Here is a 6,203-nt window from a genome sequence, read left to right as displayed (position 1 = left end):
TTAAGGTAGAAAAGACTTGACTAACTGATTCTCTTTGTTTTTCTTTTATGGTAGTTTTTATCACTTTTGTTTTATATAAGTTTATTTTATTTTATTTTTTAGCCATTTCACTTTCTTAATAGTATTCAAGTCTTGGGAACATAGTTCTTGCAGATAATTTTTCACATTTCCTTGTTTCTGGTATTCTTAATAAGCAATCTCTAATTAGCTCCTGTGTTTTTATTTTATTATGTGTTACAGGACTGTACATAAATCTTATTTTGTATTAAGTGCTTCCTAAGGCTTTCAAGAGTCAGTTACTTCAAAAGAGGCTTTTCTAACCACTGGTAACAATGATATTACAAAGTGGCTTTCTTTGAATAATAACCATTACTTTCTTTGATGTCAATGCCAAACTTAATTTAAAAAAGATATAAACATGTATAAATTCAACAAAGAAAAAAGGGAGAATGAAACAAATTTTATTAAAAAATACCTCGTTTGTTTAGCAATCATTTCTCCAATATAGATGCATACCTATAATAGATCAAACAATAACATTAGTCTTAACATTGCCATCTGGTGGGAATGTCAGTGCAGTGATACATACTAGAGGTAACATGATGAATTTGTAGTAGCTAAAATCATTTAAGTGAGAAACATAATTGCTTTTCACTATATAATTTCAAGTTTGATTAACTTTTCTTTCAAAAAATCTGAACTAAAGGAGAAGAAAAGTAAGAAAAATTTGCTCAATTACTTTGAGGTATTAGAGAGACTTTTATATATTTTCTCTCAAACATCATTTTATCTCTTGGAGACTGAGAGATCATTTTTCTTCATGCTTTCCCTACAGGGACACAAATCCCATATAGCTTACTTTACTTTCTTAGGTGTTAAGGAAGATGTGAACAGGGCAGAAAGACAGCCAAGAGTTATCCTTGTATGTGTTTTCACTGGATATTTTATTTCTCCTTATATAGATTCAAAGTTAACAATTCACTATAGCAGGGACTTTAATAGTTTCTACAAATGTTGACTGCCTAAGTGGAATGTAAGACATGCAATCTGTAACTTTAAACAATTAAAATTATAGTGGTAACTTCTTGTTTCACTATTATTAAACCATGAGAAAAAAAATGCCCATTTGACTTTTATTGCCTGCATCAACATGCAGTATTTCAATAGCCATAAAAAACTCAAATGTATTGGAATATACATATTAGGAATGTACTGTATTTGAAGAGATTTTAGTGGTCATTAAAAATGTCAAAAGCGTGTACAAGGTACAGAGGGATCAGGGGTATGGCAAAGCTGAAAACATCAATAATATCCCTGAGTTCATGTCCTTAGAAGTCTGTCAAAAGCATTCAATTTTCTTTTATCCTACTGAATATACAATTATATGAGCCTTAACGATTAAAAAAAAAAAAAAACTCATGGCATCGAAGTAGATAGTTAGCAAGCAAAAATCAATTTTCTAGAAAAACCCATTACCTTCTATTACGGAGAAAAACTAGAAGAATGGTGAATTGCTGTTTGTTTTCTTCTCATGCTTCGAGCATGAGCAGGAGCAAGGCCTTTCAATGACTGAGAAATGTCAATTGATCAATAGGTGATGAATAGAAAACAAGAACATAAAAGCAAATCATAATAACATGAATTCCAGATAAGCCTCTGGTGAGGCATTTGAACATATTGCAATATGCTGGGATTTTCCAATTTGCTAATATTTTCCCTAGTTTATATATTTTCTTTTATAATACCACATCAATAGTGTTTCAGTTTTGATTTATGAAGGAAGCCAAAAATAAGAGAATTTGGGGTGAGTACCACTGACGTTTATCATCCCTTGAGAGATATGATGGGAACACTCTTGTGGCAACACTAAGTCATCTTTGTGCTCTTCACATAAAGATGAAGATTACATCAGAGAGTAGAAATTAGGTATTTTCCTTTCTACTAATGCTCTTTGCAGTCTTATACTGAAAGATTTTGGGAGGAAGCAGGCTATTGCCACTGGTACAGATCTTCATTTTAAAGACCATCTTGTCACTGTTTCAGAACACTGAACTGGTCTAGATGAACTTTAAAGGATATTTCTAACTTTGATTCTAAAAGCAAAAGTGATAAATTATTTTTTCAATTGAAGTAAACAAACAGCTACAAATCACATCCAAACATTATTTAATCCCTCAGAATGACTCAGTACAAGCATCTATTTGTTGAAGGTAAATATGAAAGTTTTGCTTGAAACTTTTGCATAATCACATATTTTGAAAACTAAAGAAGTTATTTTCACAAAAGATAAGAAACAGACATAAGCATGATATGCATGAATGGTTAATAATTATTTGGTTTTGAGTATAGTCTATTATTTTTAATGGCAAGTTTACAATTTCCTACATGACATATGACATTCTGAATAGCATCATTTAAATGTATAATTTAAGGTTATATGGAGGAATCTTCACCTACCAAATTTGAGACTGGAGGGAAATATTGACTATAGTTTATTTTTAGCTGCTGTTTAACATGCCAGAAACAGAACTGGTTGCCTAACACATATCACTCCACTACTTTTGGAGACAGGCAACATTGTGAAGTAGAAAGAATGCTAGGAAAAGGTAATAAGAAAATCTGGGTTCCAGTTTGTCTGCAGACATGGGTGAAGTTGAATGGAGTTAGTAGACTTCAAGAAATAGTAAAGTCGTTTTATCAAGTAGGTCATCTAGGTGGAAATGGAAAGTACACAGGATGATGGATCCTTAAAAACTAGTTTATAATCTCTACTTCCAAGTTGCATGATATCATGTAAGTGAGACAAATTATCAAACACGATTCATATATTTCAATAAATATAAATGAGACTCCAGGAAATCGATAAATGGTAGTAAAAAGGAAAATAGAAATGCATGCATTTTCAGCCAGTGCCATGGAAATACTTGGAAGGAAATGATTGAGTCAAGGACTTGAAAAATAAGAATACCATGATAGGAGAGGCACTGAGATAATAACCAGACAAAATCCTGAAATAATGGAAATGTTAAAATGATTTTCAACCAGAACTGCTGAAAGGTACCTTCGCTGCAGGTGTCCAGAGAACTGTTCAATGCTTGAGGATAGCATTGGTGTAAGGTTGCTGAGGCTAGTAGAAATTTTGCTCAGGCATCATTGCAGGGGGTGTGTGGTCCTGTGCAAGTTGAGATCTGAATGGACTCTAATGTCCAATGAAAAAAGAAGCCTGTGACTGGATTGCAAACTGCTGAAAATTGCACAGGATAGATCTTGGAAGAATCTGAGAGCTCTAGCAGTTGATGTTTTGCTCTGTTGAGATAAAAGCAATTATGGTCTCTGACAGCTTGCTTTGATTATAATAGCATTTATTGAAACTCCTACACGTAAACCACTATGTTAGTTCATTTTTTTTACGTTTTTTATTGTACCAACTTTTTACAATTGATGTTCATCTTTTTACATTTTACATGTGTCACTTCATCAATTGTTTACAATTTACATTTGTTAGTTCATCAATTTCAACAAATCTAATATTCGTATTATCTCTATTTTGAAAATGAAAAGACTTAGGCTAATAATGGTAAAATCGAGATTCTAATCTCAGTCTTTGTATTTCAAAGCCTGAAATTTATATCTCCACCTTATACTATTTGCCTAAAAATCTCTAAAAGTAAGCTATAAATTTATTTTTCTATTAAACAAAACAACTACAAATCACATCCAAACACATTATTTAATCTCCCAGAATGTGAGCTCTTATTAATATTTTTGATACATATACATTTTAATTATAGTATAACTAAAACACACTCAGGGTTAATAATGCTTGATTGCAGTATTACATTTTGCCATTTATCCCAGAGAGCAGAATATTTAACCTGAGTGGAAGAAACATGTCATATACATTTCAGCAAAACAAAAACAAAAACAAAAACAAACAAACAAACAAAAACTTCAGTTGTATATAGAAAAGATCTATTAAACAGTGGCCACAATGCAAAGAGGACCTTGATTTATAGGTCTTTTTAAAAATTAGAGCTAGTAATGATAAATCCAATTATCTTTTCCTAGTTGAAGAAGGAAACTCACAGAGCTAAAACTACTAATAGAAAAGAGAATGAAGAAACAGAACCGAAGTGCGATTTCCTCACCACTCTCTCCAAGAGACAGCCATGTAAAACTCACAGAAATATCTTCTTTTGTTGAAATACCACAAGGGATTTTTTTTTTTTTCCAATTTACAGGCCAATCAACTTTAAGTATACCTAATAGCACCTTGTAAAATCTAAGCAGTTTGAACAGCAGGCCCTGTCCTAGTGTGATTGCTCTTCTGAGTCATTGCTTCTTTAGAAGACTGAATTGATCTTTTTCTCTCTTGACTCTGGTAAAAAAAAAAAAAAAAAAAAAAAAAAAAAAAAAAAATGAGGTTTTTTGGGTCAAATGACAAGTACTCTGCCTACTAAACTACTTTCCTTGATTTTTGAGGACAGAGTGTGTTTTCCTCTCTGTCTTTTAGGCAGAAGCTTGAAAAGTAAATTGAAATATTTTTTTCCAGAATGACTCATACCAAAACCTTTAAAGATAGCCATTAAATTTTATTGTACCGGTAGTCCTGCCATGAAATAGATTTGTATTTGATTGCTCTCTACTTTCATGTTAATACATAATATTAAGACAGAGCATTCACATAGAAAAAGAATTTCCAAAGTGAGAGACCATCAAACTTCTTGACCAGTTTTTAACATTAATTTTTACTCATTTTTAGTGGATTTTATCTTCTTAGTCAATGAATTATAACTATTGAATAAATGGGATAGTGCCCCTGAATACAAAATATATAATGTTGGGGACTCAAAGGGAAATTATAACAGTGGTTTGTTTTTATTTTTCTCCCACTACTGAAGTAATAATCCCAGTAGAGTTCTTAGTAGTATATGGTATACCTCTCCAACTATTTCTATGTACAAAATCTTTAGTTTCTGATTTTTTTTTTGACCAGTGAAGGAAGAAATTTCATAAAAGAAACAAGGTAATAATTACTAAACTATAAATTAAATTAGAAATCTAGCTGGAGAAGGTACCAGAGGAAGAATGAGAGGCTAATAAATGCTTTTGGATTTTAACTTATATGTAGATAAGCAATGCTATTCGTTAATGTTGTACTTGAAAGAAATATGCATGCAGAAGACTAATCTATATATCTCCCAATTGTTTGATTATATTTTTAAAAAAGAAAAAGTTATTGCTATAGCTTTTATCCCTTTTCTCTCATCTTATAACGATGGTGTATTTAGTAGCTGTCACAGAGTGGGTGAAAATGGTGACAGAACCTCTTTTAAAATTGTACTTAAAGGTGTGGTTGACATAGTAACTTTGAGGTGAGTTCTATGTGTGCCATTGTCCTCTTTTTTCTTTTTTTAATCTGACTGTGTCATTCTAGTTAAAGTATTTGCCTCATGATCACTGTGCGTAGAAAAAATTCAAAGTAGCAAATGCCAAGGATAACCAAAGTAGGGTGGGGTGTTACATGCTATTATTGCAGAAAGAGGTAGCCTTCATATTTGTCCATCCTCATCACTAGTGAAGAGGACTTTTTGTCCTCTTCATAACAAGGTTTTGCTATGAGAGGCAATCTTTTTTAGTCAAAAATAGACACTTACATGTGCTCCACACTGAAGAATGGATCCTTCCTAGAACAGAGTGAAAATCAGATTGTTGCAGGGCTCAAAGAGGTTTAGGAATTTCACAGCACAGGATGACAGGAGCTGAAGCAGGATGAAGCCTGGGAGCTGAAAGAGAAGGAAGTAGAAAAGAAAGTGGAAAAAGAGTCAGACCAAGTAAGAAATAATTTTCAGTTTTCCATCTAAGATGATACTGAATGGACAGGAAGTGAACCCAATGAGAAAGTAAAGTAACATGTTCTCCTATGAGTTGCTGAATTCTAAATGTGTTATCATCAGTTATCACTGCTCTTCAATACATTTTAGCAGCTGCATTGTATAACTATTATTTTATATTGGTATTATATGAAACATTCTGTATTGTTAAAATGATTAATTGAAAGGCCATCAGGCTGAGATGGCTCCAGTGGCTTGGGTTCCTACTTAAGTAAACAAAAACCGAATTCAATGTAAACAGTAAAGTGAAACTTACACTTAACCAATCAGAAATTGCTAACTTTTAACTAGGGACCGTCTTCTTTGGCC

The 6,203-nt window shown here is 32.3% G+C and overlaps 1 long non-coding RNA gene across 1 annotated transcript; it reads right to left on the bottom strand.

Annotated features, from left to right (window-relative positions):
• Nucleotides 1-475: 475 nt before the first annotated feature.
• On the bottom strand, nucleotides 476-4,333 carry LOC126947839 (uncharacterized). The gene is made up of 3 exons (XR_007723216.1): nucleotides 4,263-4,333; nucleotides 3,062-3,306; nucleotides 476-516 (listed from the first exon to the last, which is right to left on the bottom strand). It is a non-coding gene; the product is annotated as an uncharacterized LOC126947839 (long non-coding RNA).
• Nucleotides 4,334-6,203: the final 1,870 nt, after the last annotated feature.

Source organism: Macaca thibetana, chromosome 2 (genome assembly GCF_024542745.1).
Source record: "Macaca thibetana thibetana isolate TM-01 chromosome 2, ASM2454274v1, whole genome shotgun sequence".
Lineage (NCBI taxonomy): Eukaryota > Metazoa > Chordata > Mammalia > Primates > Cercopithecidae > Macaca > Macaca thibetana.
The sequence above is the reverse complement of the archived record's forward strand: the minus strand, read 5'-3'. Positions and strand labels throughout refer to the sequence as shown.